The sequence below is a fragment of the Zalophus californianus genome, chromosome 15, assembly GCF_009762305.2.
Source record: "Zalophus californianus isolate mZalCal1 chromosome 15, mZalCal1.pri.v2, whole genome shotgun sequence".
Taxonomy (NCBI): domain Eukaryota; kingdom Metazoa; phylum Chordata; class Mammalia; order Carnivora; family Otariidae; genus Zalophus; species Zalophus californianus.
Genome location: NC_045609.1, coordinates 4,703,318 through 4,719,380, shown reverse-complemented (window position 1 = coordinate 4,719,380; position 16,063 = coordinate 4,703,318). Strand labels below are relative to the sequence as shown.

General features: G+C 40.4%; 1 long non-coding RNA gene across 1 annotated transcript in view; it reads left to right on the top strand.

The window, feature by feature from the left end:
- Window positions 1-1,120: 1,120 nt before the first annotated feature.
- LOC113923803 overlaps window positions 1,121-16,063 on the top strand; it is a 583,801-nt gene continuing 568,858 nt past the window's right edge. Inside the window, exon 1 of the long non-coding RNA XR_003520417.1 lies at window positions 1,121-1,189. This is a non-coding gene — a long non-coding RNA (uncharacterized LOC113923803). The remainder of the gene's footprint in view (window positions 1,190-16,063) is intronic.

Below are 16,063 nucleotides of genomic sequence, written 5' to 3'. Positions count from 1 at the left end.
TGAGGTAAGACCTGGAGTGCAGGTGGCGGGGTGGATCTGCAGGGGCGGCGTGTCTGAAGAAGTCCCCGGCGGTGTGACCTAGTTTACTCTGGAGACTGGAGAAGCCCGTCCAGCTTGATTTCTGAGACGGTATCTTGGGGGATTCTGGAGGCCGTTGTGCTGGAAGCAGCGTGTGTCCTGTTCATGTGACCCCAGGAGCCACCAGCAGGGCGGCGCCGAGAAAGCCCCGACGCACTGTGCACAGTTGAGGAGGCTGGAGGAGGGGAGGTGAGCGGAGGCCTGCGGCCTGTGGTACTTCCATTTCACGGCGCGCAGGAACGCCGCCTCTTTCAGGGATCTGGACGGCTGCTTCGCTGAACGGTTTAAATGGAAGAAAGGCTTGCTCATTTCGAGGCTACTTTATGTCTTACCCGTTGCTTATTATTCATTTTTATTTTGTTATTTTTTAGTAGTGTGCCTCACGTTAGTCACAAAAGAGAGAAGCAAATGCTGAATTGGTATTCGGAACGCCGTTTGTTACTCCACATAGGAAACCGTTCCTGCTCAAGTGGCTGCCGGGGCTGAGGGCTCACCAGAGTCGGCCTCTAGTCGGGGGGAGCCGACTATCTAGCAGGGAGGAGGGGAGGAAGAAGGCCTAGCAGCGCAGGGAGGAGGGGAGGAAGAAGGCCTAGCAGCGCAGGGAGGAGGGGAGGAAGAAGGCCTAGCAGCGCAGGGAGGAGGGGAGGAAGAAGGCCTAGCAGCGCAGGGAGGAGGGGAGGAAGAAGGCCTAGCAGCGCAGGGAGGAGGGGAGGAAGAAGGCCTAGCAGCGCAGGGAGGAGGGGAGGAAGAAGGCCTAGCAGCGCAGGGAGGAGGGGAGGAAGAAGGCCTAGCAGCGCAGGGAGGAGGGGAGGAAGAAGGCCTAGCAGCGCAGGGAGGAGGGGAGGAAGAAGGCCTAGCAGCGCAGGGAGGAGGGGAGGAAGAAGGCCTAGCAGCGCACGCTCCTGGCCACCAGGGTCGCACTGGCGTGGCGCCGAGGGAACGCGAGAGGCGCCGACCCACGGGGCCCGTGGGCGTGTTCGCGCGTGCGTGAGAGAGCCTCCGGGGGGGCGCGTGGGGATGGGCGGGAGCGAGAAGTCGGGAGAACGTCCCGGAGCAGCAAAGGCGCGGAGGAGGGAGACTGTTCGAGCACGTGCAGAGATGAAGCCGGGAGGTAGGAAGCGCGGGGGCGGTGGTCACAAAACACCCTGCGTGGCAAATGAGCAGTCTGAGTTCCCTCCAGGAAGTCGCGGGCAACGGGGAGGGTTTTTGCGGGAGTTTGTCGTACTCGAGGAAGATCATCTTGGGAGTGCGGGAGGAGCGGAAGCGTCGATGGCGGGAGGGCGGTGGAGGATGACGGGCGGGGGAACACAGAGCCGCGAGGCGGCGCGTGGTGGTGCGTGTGCCGCGGCAGGGCCGGGCGGGAGCCTCGGGCAGCGTCGACCGCCCGGGGCGGGGCTCAGGATCCCCGGCATCAAGGGAGCAGGGAGGGCAAGCCGTGTGCCCTCTTTGGAAGGCATGGCCTTTCCGTGAACACTCCCGAAGCCAGAAGCAAGGGCGGCTTCTCAGCCGTCAAAGCTGTGCACGTCCCCTCCCTTCAGATGAACACTAATCCGCCTCATGGTTCTGAAGTAGGCAATCAGCCGTGCGGTAACCCAGGAATCTGGGTTTGAGGAGTAGGGGGCGCTGCTGAGCAGATCCTTGTCTGGGCTGTAGTGCTTCCCGCGGCTTGAGCCTTCATGTACTGATAAGTCTTCAGATTCACAATGCATCTGCCTGATACCTTTATAATGAGCAGATTAAAATCCTTTATCAGATTAATTTACATTTCCTGTGTTTTCTGAAAAATATGAAACGCAGTTTTTCTGTTTAGCGACTCTGGGTAACAGGGTTGTCCCAGAGTGCTGTGTATCCAGTGATCTATGTTTCGACGACAGGAGGGGAAGCTTTACCAGATGGAAAGCACTAGATTTTCTCAGCCTGCTCTTCCTGAGGGGTTTCTGAGATGCTCTTCTTTTTACTAAGGACAGACCTTTCTAACTTTTTATTAAGCCAACCCTGGTAAGTCATTTCCGTCATAGCACCAGGGAAGGCAGTTCTGTATCTGACACAAGAATTCCCTTACATCAGAATTAAGTTTATCAATATGAAGTAAATATATGTTAGATTTAATCCCACCCTTGATTTTAAATACAGGGAAGAAGTTGGACTCTACTCTTAGAGAACAGAAATCTGTGCCTTATTTATTGTGGGGGTGGGTAAAGAGAGAAAGCGTGGACTCGAAATCTTTTCCTTGAAATCGTCCAGCAGGTTTCTTATTCAAAAGTGTGCATAGAGTATCTCTTGGTGTAAGAAGAGGAACACAGAAAATAAGAAATGGAGTGTTTTATTTTTTCCGACAGAGATGATGATAATGTTTGACATTGCTGAATTAAATGTGCTGAGATCGGTGCAAGGGTCATTGGTTTTCCAGGCCGACACCTGTGGGAGAACCCAACAACAGCAGCCTGACTCTCTCAGCAACCCGAAGCATGGTCACTCTCCCACCCCGTTCCCTCTTCCTTCCTACTCGCTTGGTCTGGCATTAAGTAAGAGGAGGTAGATTGCGTAGCACTGTCCAAAGGGCAAGATGTTGGCTGAAGAAATAATTGTTCTGGTACCAAATTATTTGAAGAAAACTGGCTGCACAAAACCAAATGGATTGATTTACTGCAGAGCTTTTCAGAGCCTTCAAATGCCGATGGAACAACCATGAAAATAAGAACTAAAATTTATCAGGTGCCCACTGTGTATCAGGCACTTTTCTAAGGGCTTTGCCTGAATTAACATGTTTAATACAACAAGTCTACAACATGGGTGTTAAAAGTACCCTCATTGTCAACACGAGGAAACCGAGCCCAGAGAGGTTCTGAACTCACCAAGCTTATGCAGCTAGCGAGTCTTTCTTGGAGGATGGGATGCAGTATAGACCACATCATTTACCCAACCCTTTTCCCTCTGTGACATCTACCGAAGTTAATACTCTATAGAATACACTTAGGGAAATGCAGCAGAGGGAGCACTATAGAGGAATGCTCTATAATCTGTAGAACCTAGGCTTTTATCCAGAATGAACTCTCCCATGTCTGGTGACCTACGTCTTTGCTGGGATGGTACTTAAACATATTTTAATTAAAAAGAGACAATAAATTCTGGCACTTGCTGTGTCAAGTATAAACCCCAGGTCCAGGATCCTTTTTCTTTACTTACGGCATTTGCCACACTGGCTAAGCCTCATATCTGGCTTTTATCAGATAACAAAGAATTCTAACAGTTTGACTCCGTTTTCTGCTCAGACCAAAACTTTATTCTTCTTAAATTATCTAAACAGGTAGTGTGTAGATTAGGAAAAATAAATGGCGAATATACATAGAATTCTCAATTTTTCTCATAAATCAAACAAGAAATATAAGAATGATGAAGTGTTTTTCTGCCAACCAGAGTGGCAACATTTAACAAGTTTGATAATACAAGCATTGGATAAAGCTTACGTGCATTTCTGGTGGGAAAGTCAATTATTATAGCATTTTTATAGGACAATTTGGGAATATCTACCAGACTGGGTAAAAAAAAAAGTTCTTATTCTTGGACCTAAAGATACCTGTTTTATGCACTATCGGGAATTTTTCCTTTGTTTTCTATAGCTTATCCTTTAAAATGATGGATTAGATCTAATTTCCAGGTATTGTGTGTCCCCGTGATAGGATTACCCATCCTCACTGACATATGTTTTGCAGCATCTCTCCCAGAGGGAGAGTAAACGCCTGACCCCATGGCCATCAGTCTTGGCTGAATTACTTGCTTTGGACAGAGGAACATGAATGGCAGTGATATATGCCATATAGAGCAGAAGTTTAAAAGTCTAGGATCGGCTCCCCTATTTCTCTTTTCCCTCTGCCAAGAACTAGAGATAGAAGTTGCCCCTTCAGCCTCATTCCTGGAGTAAAACTTTCGTGGAGTCAACCTGAACTCTGCTATCAGCTGACATATATGTGAGCAAAAAATATTGTCATTGTAAGCCACTGACGGTATTATTATTATTTTTTTAACCACAACATAATCTGTCATTAGCTAATAATAAAAGATCAATATCTACTTTTCCCATAAACTTTCAACATAAACCTTAGCTCTGGTTGTTCTTTTTCAAACTGCACAAACATTTGATGATTTTTGTATGTTTTAAAGTATGTATTTTTAAACATCTTTTATATTTATTACTGCCAATTATATATATATATATTTTTAAAGATTTTATTTATTTATTTGACAGAGAGAGACACAGCGAGAGAGGGAACACAAGCAGGGGGAGAGGGAGAGGGAGAAGCAGACTCCCCACTGAGCAGGGAGCCTGATGAGGGGCTCGATCCCAGGACCCTGGGATCATGACCTGAGCTGAAGGCAGACGTTTAACGACTGAGCCACCTAGCCACCCCTGTTATTGCCAATTATATTATTACATATGTCGGTCCTCTCCTAAGATATATGTTAAACAGCCCTATGCTGTATCATTACAATTTTTTATTGAGGTAAAAATTCATATGTAAAATTAACCATTTTAAAACTCTGCCGTTTGATGGGATTTAGTACATTCACCATTTGAGAACCATCATTTCTGTCTAGTCTCAAAGCATTTCATTGCCCCCAGTAGAAACCCTGTACCCAGGAATTATTCATTCCCCACCCTATACCCATTCCCCCAACTCCTGGCAACCACTCCCAATCTGCTTCTGGGTCCACCTACTTCGAATAGTTCCTATAAACGCAGTCGGTTCCATTTATGGATATGCCACATTTTGCTTATCCATTCATCCTTTGGTGGATCTGGGTTGTATTTGTCTGCTGTGAATTATGGTTATGTTGGCAACTTTTCTGTGAATATTGTGTACAAGTATTTGTTTGAATACTTGTTTTCAATTATTTTGGGAATATAGCAAGGAATGGAATTGCTGTGTCATGTCATACTTTTGAAGAAACCAACTCACTGTCTTCTACAACGGGGGCGCCATTTTACATGTTTACTAACAATGTACGAGAGTTCCAAATTCTCCCTATCCTGGCCAACACTTACATCTGTCCCCTGCCTTTTAAAAAATTCTAGGTTTTCTAGTGGGTGTAAAGTGACATGTTATTGTCATTTTGGCTTGCATTTCCCTCATGACTAATAAATGTTAACTTCTTTTCATGTGTTTCTTGGCCATTTGTATGTCTTGGGAAAATGTCTATTCATTTTGCCCATTTTTTAAGTGTGGTATTTGTCTTTGTGTTGTTAGGTTATAATAGTTTTTATTCTAGAATCTAGAACTTTATCAGAGATGTGATTTGCAGATATTTTGTCCTGTTTTGTAGGTTGTTTCCCACTTCCTTGATACTATTCTTCAATACACAGAAGGTTTTAATCTTGACGAATTCCAATTTATTTTTTCCTCTTATTGTATAAGCTTATGCTTTCTTCTAAGAATCCACTGACAAATTGGATATTGTGAAAATGTGCTCATATGTTTTCTTCTGAGTATATTACAGTCTGAGCTCTTATATTTAAGCTTTGATCTAGTTTGAGTTAGTACTTGTGCGTAATGTAAGCTAAGGGTCCAACCTCATTTATTTGGATGTGAACATCCAGTTTTTCCAGCAGCATTTGTTGTGAAGACATTATTCTTTCCCAAATGAATAGTCTCGTCATGTTTGTCAAAAATTGATTGGCCATAGATATATGGGTTTATTTTTTAAGTCAGTACTATACTGTTGGTCTATATGTATAACCTTATGCTGGTACCACAGTGATTTGAATAATTTGTAGCAGGTTTTGAAGGCAGTGTGTGAGGACTCCCACTTTGTTCTTCTTTTTCAAGATTGCTTTATCTATTGGAAGTACCTTGCGATTCCATATGAACTTTAGGATTGGCTTTTCTGTTTCTGCACAAAAAGGGGCACTAGGATTTTGATAGGGGTTGATTGAATTTGTAGATCACTTTGAGGAATATTGCCATCTCTTTTTTTTTAAACATTGTTTTTTCAAGATTTTATTTATTTGAGAGAGAGAGAATGAGAGATAGAGAGCACGAGAGGGAAGAGGGTCAGAGGGAGAAGCCATCTTAACATCTTAACATCTAAAACAATATTGAATTGTAGATCAAATTTGTAGATCACTTTGAGGAACATTGTCATCTTATGTGAATTCTAATTCATGAACACAGGAAGTCTTATTTATTTGAATTCTTAGTTTCTTTCAGCAATGTTTTATAGTTTCCAATGTACAAACTTATACCTCCTTTGTTAAATATATTTCCAAACATTTTATATTTTTGATGCTATTTTAAGTCTTCTTAAAAAAATTTTCATATTTTTCTTTAATGGTATATGGAAATACAATTGATTTTTGTGTGTTCATCTTATACCCTGCAACATTTTTATATTTATGTATTAGCTCTAATGGTTTGTGTGGTTTTTTTCTTATTCTTTAGGAATGCTATACGTAATACATCATCTGTGAATAGAGATAGTTTCAGTTCTAACTTCATAGTTGGATGACTTTCATTTATTTTCTTGCCTAATTGTTCTGGCTGGGCCCTCTAGCACAATGTTGAATAAAAAAGGAGAAAGCAAGCACATTTGTCTTGTTCCTGATCTTCAAAGTAGAATATCCAGTCTTCAGTCATTGAGTATTATGTAAATTATTGGTTTTTCATAAACTTTCTTTATTAGGTTAAGGAAGTTCCCTTTTAATCCTAGTTTACTGAATATTTTTATCATGAAAGGGTGTTGGATTCTGTCAAATGCTTTTTTGTGCTCATTGAAATAATCATGTGGTGGTTTTTCCCATATTCTGTTTGTGTGTTGTGTTAAATTGATTGCTTCTCTTTCATTCATGGGATAAATCCCACTTGGTCATATGCTATTGGATTTGGTTTGCTAGTATTTTGTTGAAACTATGTGCATCTGTTAATATAAGGGATGTTAGAGTGTAGATTTTTTTCCTCGTGGTATCTTTGTCTGGTTTTGGTATCATGGTAATACTGGCTTCATAGAAGGGTAAGGAAGTCTTCTCTCCTTTTCTACGTTTTTGAACAGTTTGAAGAGTGGTGTTAATTCTTTTTTCAATGTTTGTTAGGATTCTTCAGTGAAACTGTCTGGTCCTGGCCATTTCTTTGATTACTGATCAATCATTTTACTTGTTAAAGGTCTCTTCAGATTTTTTTCTTCTTGAGTCATTCTGATAGTTTATGTGTTTCTTGGAGTTTGTCCAAATTTTCTAGGTTATCCGATGTATTGGCGTACAATAATTATTCATAGTATTCATATGTAATTTCTAAAATTTCTGTAAGGTCAGTAGTAACATTTCCTACTTTCACTTCTGATTCTAGTAATTTGGATCTCCGGCCTGTGTTTCTTCATCAGTGTAGTTAAGTATTTGTCCATTTTGTTGATCTTTCCAAATACCTAAGTTTTGGTTTTGTTGATTTTTGTCTATTGTTTTTCTAGTCTCTATTTCATTTTTCTTTGCTCTAATCTTTATTATGTCCCTCCTTCTGCCACGTTTGAATTTATTTTGTTTTTTTAATTCTAGTTCCTAAAGTGTGATTTTAGGTGATTGATCGGAGATCCTCCTTATTTTCTAATGTCGATGTTTACAGCTGTGCATCGTCAGCTGGGTATGCTTTTGCTGCCTCCTGTAAGTTTTGATTTGCTGTGTGTTTGCTTTTATTCATTTCAGAGTATTTTATAATTTCCTACTGATTTCTTCTTTTATCCATTAGTTGTTTTAGTAATGTGTTATGTAATATCCATTTGTCAATTTTCAGTTTTCCTTCTTTTGTTGATTTCTAGCTTCATTCCATTGTGGTTTAAAATGATACCTTCCAGGATTTCAGTCTTTTAAAATTGACTGAGACTTGCTTTGTTGTCTAATATATCTATCCTAGAGAATGTTCCATGTATACTTGTGAAGAATTTGTATTCTGATTTTTAGTGGAGGGTTCTATATACATCTGCCAGATTAAGTTTTATGATGTGAACGCCCTTTCTTTCCTTCTCAATCTTCCATTCAGTTTTCTATCCATTATTGAAGTAGGACGTTGAAGTCTCCAGGTATTTGTTGTAGAACTCTCTATTTCTCCCTTCAATTCTTTGAATTTTTGCTTCAGATATTTTGGAGCTCTTTTTTTAGAGGCTTATCCATTTATAATTGTTATATATTTTTTGATATTGACCCTTTTATCAAGATATAGATTTCTTCTTTGTATCTTGTGACAATTTTTGATTACATCTCTTTTGTCCATAGACTTTGTATAGCCACCGCAGTTATCCTTCGGTTATCCCTTGGTTACTATTTGCATAGAATGTATTTTTCCATCCTTTTACTTTCAACTTTTTGTGCTTGGATCTAAATGAGTCTCTTGTAGGCAGCATATAGTTAGGTCATATTTTTTTCTTTACATTTTTTCCAGTTTTATTGGGATACAGTTGACATATAGCTCTGTGTAAGTTTGAAGTGCACAGCATGACTTGATTTACATATATTGTGAAATGATTATCACAATTAGTTAACAAGATTTCATTTTTTATGGCTGAGTAATATTCCATTGTGTGTATATACCACATCTTCTTTATTCATTTATCTATCAGTGGATACTTGGGCTGCTTCTGTTTCTTGGCTGTTGTAAATAATGCTGTAGTAAACATAGGGATGCATATGTATTTTTCAAATTAGTGTTTTCATTTTCCTTGGGTAAATACCTGGTAGTGCAATTGCTGGGTCGTAGGGTAGCTCTACTTTCGTCTTTTTGAGGAACCTCCATACTGTTTTCCAGAGTGGCTGTACCAGCTTGCATTCCCACCCACAGTGTAGGAGGGTTCCCCTTTCTCCGCATCTCCGCCAACGTCTCTCGTTTCCTGACTTGTTAATTTTAGCCATTCTGATGGGTGTGAGGTGGTATCTCATTGAGGTTTTGATTTGTATTTCCCTGATGATGAGTGATGTTGAACATCTTTTCATGTGTCTGTTGGATATCTTGTTGTCTTCTCTGAAGAGATGTCTGTTCGTCTCTTCTCCCCATGTTTTAATTGGATTATTTGGTTTTTTGGGTGTTGAGTTTGATAAGTTCTTTATCTGTTTTGGATACTAAACCTTTATGGGTATGTCATTTGCAAATATATTCTCCCATTCTGTAGGTTGCCATTTAGTTTTGTTGATTATTTCCTTTGCAGTGCAGAGGATTTCTATTTTGATGTAGTCCCAGTAGTATATTTTTGCTTTTGTTTCCCTTGCCTCAGGAGACGTATCTAGAGCAGTGTTTCTGTGGTCAAGGTCAAAGTTTGGCTCTGCTCTCTCTGGATTCAGGAATCCACACTGGAAATGTGAACTTTTGCCTTAAGACCATCACAGATCCGCTTAGGGGGTGGGGACTTGGGGGGTAAAATGCTAACAATGTTCTCTTACTGTGTTTAAATCACTTTTTTCTTGATTCATTGTTTGCTTCATTGCCATAAACCGTGGATTCCCTTTTCATTTCCTTTTCTGTATGCATTTTTGTTATTTTCTTAGTGGTTATCTTCAGTTTTAAACTTCATATCTTTTAACAACAATCTAATTTTAACTTAGAGGAACTTCGCTTTAGCAGCTTACATAGCTGGACTCTCACCCTTTCCTTCCCTGTTTATGTTTTTATTGTCATTTATTGTAGCTTTACACATTGTGTGCCCACTGACATATGTTTGTAATTATTGTTTCATGCGTTTGTCTTTTAAGTAATATAGGAAAGAAGAGTTATGAACCAAATATGCACTAATACTGGTTTTTATATTTACCTATATAGTTTTATTTAACAATATTTTTATTTCTTTGGATGGTTTTAGGTTGCACTTTGGTAACTTATATTTGAGCCTGAAGGACTTCTTCTAGCATTTTTTGTAGCTTGTGTTTATCTTGGATTTCTTAACCTCATCTTCACTTGTGAAGGTTAATTTTCCTGGATCTGGAATTCCAGTTTTCTGACAGCTTTTTTCTCTTCCAGCCCTTTATGTTTTCCCACTGCCTCCATGGTTTCTGATGAGAAATTCAGTGTAATCTTACTGAGGATCGCTTGTAAATGATAAGTCACTTCTCTCTTGCTGCCTCCAGGATTCTCTCTCTGTTTTTGTTCTTCAGCATTTTGGTTACAATATGTCTCGGTGTATATCTATTCAAATGTATCCCGCTTGGAATTATTGAGATAGTTGGATGTATAGATTCATGTTTTTTGTTTTGTTTTGTTTTGTTTTTTAACAGTTGGGGAAGTTTTTAATCATTATTTCTTCAGGTGTTCTTTAATTCCCTCTTTATCTTGCCTCTTTCTCTGGAACTCCTATTATGTATGTGTTGGTACACTTGACGGTGTCCCTCAGGCATCTTATGTTCTGCTTACTTGTCTTCATTTGTCTTTCTGCTACTTCACCTTATCTTTAAGTTTACTGAATATTTCTTCTGCCTGCTCAAATATGCTGTTGAAAGCTTTGAGGCCATTTCTCGTTTCACATACTTTCCAGGTTCAAAATTTCTATTTTGTTCCTTTTTAAAATTTCCATTCCTTAAAAATAAAATAAACTAAAATTACCATCCCTTTGTTAAAATTGTTGAGACATCTTTCTTCTGGTTTCCTTTTGTTCTTTGTGTGTTTCTTCCAGCTGTTTAAGCAAATTTAAGACAGTTGGTTTTTTTTTTTTAAGTTTTATTTATTTAAGTCATCTCTACACCCTTCATGAGGCTTTAACTCAGGACCCTGAGATCAAGACTCACATGCTTCTCTGACTGAGCCAGTCAGGTGCCCAAGACAGTTGATTTTCCTTCTAGTGTCTGTGCATCTTCAGGAATAGTTTATGTTACTCTCTTCTTTTCCTGTGATAGACCCTGTTTTCTTTTCTCTTTCCATGGTTGATACCGTTTGTGGAAACATGGACATTTTGAATAATATGATGTGGGGTCTCTGGGCATCTGACGTTTCTGTCTTCAGGGTGTGTTGCTTTCGCTTGCTGTGGGTTAGAGTGGTGTGTTTGCTTAGTGACTTTTATACACTGTTTTTGTAAATAAGCATATTCTTTCTCTTGTGGTTTCTGGAGTTTCTGTTCCTTTAGCTTGCAATCAGCTACTGCTTGGACCACAATTTCCTAAAATGCCTGGAATCCCGCAGAAAAATTAAATGAAGGAGCCCTCTCCCAGTCTTGACAATTGGCCGTGTTGACTGGCTATGTTTAGCTCTGCTGTTTACGACTTGGCCTTAGCATCACTTTCTGTTTACCCTGAGCCAAGCCATCAGCAGGAGGTGAAAGACCCTTTGGGTCTTCTCATTTTTTTCTCACATGCGGTGCCTTGGCTATGTGTGGCTTTCCAGAATTCCCATTATACACAGGAACTTTTCAAAGCCTTGTTATTGGAAGTATGTCTCCCTCCAGCTTTTCCTCTCCGGCTCTTGGTGTCTGTTGTTTGCCGCAGCTGTCCTCCTGTGCCCTGTTGGCAGTGACCTGTTCCATGTGTCTGTCAGCAGTATCAAGGAGTGCCCTCAGCCCTGCCAGTTATCCACCTCGAGAGACTGCGGGGTGAAGCCAGACAAAGGAGAGTGTCTTCCGTTGGTCCCTCGGGGAGACCCAGGTAGGGGCTCAAGACAGGCAAGTGTAATTCCTTTAGAACAAGATTTGCTCTGCTCCGGCTGGGTTCAGGAATCCACACTGGGAACGTGGACTCTTGCCTTAAGACCATCACAGATCCGCACTGGGGTAGGGACTTGGGCAAGTTAAAATGCTAACATTGTTCTCTTACTGGCTTTATTTTTTTTTATTTTTATTTTTTTTAAAGATTTTATTTATTTATTTGAGAGAGAGAGAGAGAAACAGCATGAGAGGGGAAAGGGTCAGAGGGAGAAGCAGGCTCCCCGCTGAGCCGGGAGCCCGATGCGGGACTCGATCCCAGGACTCCGGGATCATGACCTGAGCCGAAGGCAGTCGCTTAACCAACTGAGCCACCCAGGCGCCCTTCTCTTACTGGCTTTAAATCACTTTCCTCTTGATTCATTGTTAGCTTCATTGCTGTAAACGTTTGACTAATTTCTACAGTTTCAACGAAGTTCATTCTGAGAGTCTTTGCTTCTTTCTTTGGTGTTTATGAGGAGAGACAGGCCCTTGGAATGTCCGTCTACACCATTTTTCTGATGTCCCATGCCATCTACTTTTAAGTAATTTATGTAGTGCTGGAAACATAGTAGTTGCCGATGAAGTATTCTTAAGCTAATGCATTTATAACTATTTATCAAAATGCTTATCATTTGAAAAACACTTTTGCCTTATTAATTGGTGAAAATGATAATGAAAGATTTTTTATTTCTGCTTAGTGAATAAGAACCAAAGCAAACCCATGTAAAGCAAATACAAACACACAACAAAAATCAAAACTCAACTCAAACTTGCTTCTGGACGAGAATCCTCTTTAAGAATAAGCCAGTAAAAAGATAGTGTTTACTTATTTTTAAGTGAAATTCATTTACTTTAAGTCTGTAGGTGTCCCTTGGAGATTATCTTTACAAGCAGTGTTTGTATAAGGTGAGGCAAGAGGAAGAAAAATAATGATCAATTATTTGTGTAAACAACTCACATTTTATCTGGAGGCATCACTTTGTGGATTGGAATAAGGTTTATTTATAGCTTTTAATGATTCTTAATACGGAATATATTTTGAAAAATATGTAAAGCCACCTGATCCTTCAATTTATATGGTGCACCTGTGCTTTTTAATGAAGCAAGGTAGAATTGATTTTTTTTTTCTATCTTGAAATGAAGGCATTCTCCTATAACTGTTAAGTGCTTTTGGATTCAATAGAAGACTGTTCCACTATATTGTGTGATTAGGTATGACCTTCGTGGGAGAAGAAGGTCAGTGCTGCAGACTTGGTGCTTCGATATTCAGTGGGCAGTTTGGGGCTTGATACAGAGGCCATGGTGGTCAGCAGGACAAGCACTACCCACCAGCTGCAGCCGCATTCACCTGCCTAAACATTTATAATCGACTCAAGCATATGACATCTCTTTTTTTCCTATGCTGCAATCTTATAACATTTATTACAATACATTTTCTTGAATTATGACAGAGTTAACCTTGTAATATTTTGGACCTACTTACCCTTCTGCGGCAGACAGCCAACCTAAAGTAGGAGGCATCAGCCAACGTTAAATAGTTACTACTGTTGGAACGTGGGCCATTTCAGTACCTGGCAAGGAGGAGGGCTGGTGTTTTTCCAAGGGAATCTGAGTATTGTGGCATATTTCCTAGTTCTGCATTGGAATATGGGTATCAAGGTAGAAAACTCCATAACGTCTTCAGGCCTGAGTTTGTTGCGTGAATCAGTACAATTCCATCAAAGAATTTCCTTGAACTCCCTGCAAGAAACCATTTAGTTAAAGTCACAGAATCATGCATTCTGGAGTTCTAGGAAACTTTAAGACCATTGAGTCCATCATAGCTCCCCACCTTTTTTTTTTTTTTTTTTTTTTTAAAGAAGTCCTGAGATGTTAGGTATCTTGCTTCACATCCTCTATGGTGATAGTTCTATAGTAAAAGTGTTAATATTAAAAGTGTATTTTAGGTGCCAGAGGTTAGGAAAAAAATCAAGGAAAGCATCATTGGAATAGAAGTCAGTGATCCTAGAGCTATCAGGGTGCCTTTAGGGGATGGGACTTTTAAAGAACTTATTTGAAAGGAAAGAGCTTAATAGCGTAAGGACAGAGGTGATGACACCATGTTAAGAAGGTAAACAAAGACAACTGCACATATGGGAGAAGGTACATAAAGAGGAAAATACCCAGAGTACGCTAGTGACTATATCTTCCTGGAGGGAACTGTCACCTGTGTGTTCTGTGGTTTGGCCCTTTGCGCTGAACTCATCCAGGGCTTGTGGAGATGATTTATATGAATGAATTGATGGCATGCAGAAGATACTGAATTGGATGGGAAAGACAGCTGGTGTGATTTATGTTAGAATCAGTATTCAAAACGGTGTGAGTCCGGAGCCCATGAAAACAAAAATGGATAGCTCTGCATGTAGTCTAGAGATCGATAAAAACAAAGACCACTCTAAACCATTTGACTAAGAAAAGGCAAAATTTGTCAGCAGTGCCAGTGGTATACCTTTTAAAATATTTTTTTGGTCAGAGGCGCCTGGGTGGCTCAGTTAAGCGTCCAACTCTTGGTTTTGACTCAGATTGTGTCTCAGGGTTATAGACTCGAGCCTGTCATTGGGCTCTGTGCTCAGCACAGTCTGCTTGAGATTCTTTCCCTCTCTCTCTGTCCCTCCCCCTGCTCGCACATGTGTTCTCTCTCTCTCCCTAAAATAAATCTTTTAAAAAAATTAATTTTTTTTTGGTCCATAAGGGCAGCAGTATATTAAAAAATTGAATGCAAATCTTGCTTATTTTATGATGATCTTTGTATTTACTATATCCAGAGTAAGTAGTAAAGCAGTGTTATTCAGACCTTTGCTAGAACAGTGCATCAACTGGATGTTTTATTAGAAAGAAAATGATGAGCTACATGAGTAGCAATCCCTAAACTTTCTCAGCACAACTGCTTTGAGAATCTACTGAAAGCTATAACCTTTTTCCTTTGCAAAATAAAGATGGTCCCCAAATCCTGTCTGTGAAATCAGGGGACTCATGTACCAGTGTTAACAATTATCTTTAAGACAGAGCAGTGATTGGAAGGAAGTCAGGAGAAGGGTTGAGGAAACCAGGCCATTTGGAGAACATGTGAAAGAGTTAGGCATGTTTAGATTGGAGAGTGAAGGGCATTTATTACCTAAGTGGTCATGTAATGGACCTTACCAGCGTTTACCAGTCTGGAGCTTGCTGTTTCTCCTGGCACCCTGGTTGCTGCATTTCCGTGAGGTTAGTTCTGGCCAACACAACACGAGCAGAAGGCGGGGTGGGCGGTGGAGGGGGGATGATTTCTGAGCTATGACATCTGGTTGTTGCTATGAGATACATCCGTGCTGTCCTCAGCATTTGCATCAAGGAAGCAGCATATTCAAGATACAGAAGCTAAGGTTGGGGAATCCTCCACCAGTTGGGGTCTGTGAGTAACTGTGCTAAACCCACAATAAACATACCATGTGAAGGAAGTCTGTATTGAGCTCAGCAGCTGATTTGCTGTCTTAGCATAGTTTATCTTATTCAGATAACTGCTTCCACATTTTCTTTTTTTAAAAAACAATTTTCATTGACCTACAAGGAACTGTAGACATTTCATGTGTACAATTTCATGAGTTTGCACAAAAGGCATTTTTTACTATTTTGATTGTAATGGAAATTTCAAGACACTAAAAAAATAGAAATTGGCCAAAATATTGCATTGCTTACATTTATATCAAATCTTGTGTGCAGCAAAAAAAAAAAATAATTATCCCCCACTTTTATCATGCCCTCTATTTGAAGGTGGCAGTCCTCAACTGTTTAACCTGCACCGGGCCCAGAACTGGCACAGCTCAAGGGACAGATGACTTTCTGTGGGACTGTAACCACAGCTAGGTATTCACCAGCTTTGATCAGTCATTCGGTGGTTGGGGGGCGGGGGCGGGTGGAAGGCACTGAAGCCTTGAATTGCTTCTCTCTACTCAGAAATTGTGCCCTTGTGGCCATATCTAAGCCCAATTCCCATTCATCATTTGATACACTGAAATCTGCAAATAAAGTATATATGGTATCTAAACAAAGGGGCTTGATGCATGAGATTTTCAGATATTCTGCTTTCCTCTCCCTGGTCAGATATATACAGTCTCTGCTGTGGGAAGGGGCACATGCATCTCTCTGATTTGTTGAAAACCCATTGGCAATAATCTTAGTCTGGTTGTCATGAGAACAAATTAGTGTTACTTGCTATCTGATGATCTTCTGCTTCATGAAGATTATTTTCCCAAGGATTCTCTACAGTGATAAGGAAGAACTTTCTAATAATTAGGGATAATGAAAATTAAATGAACCACAGATCTCCTCATGG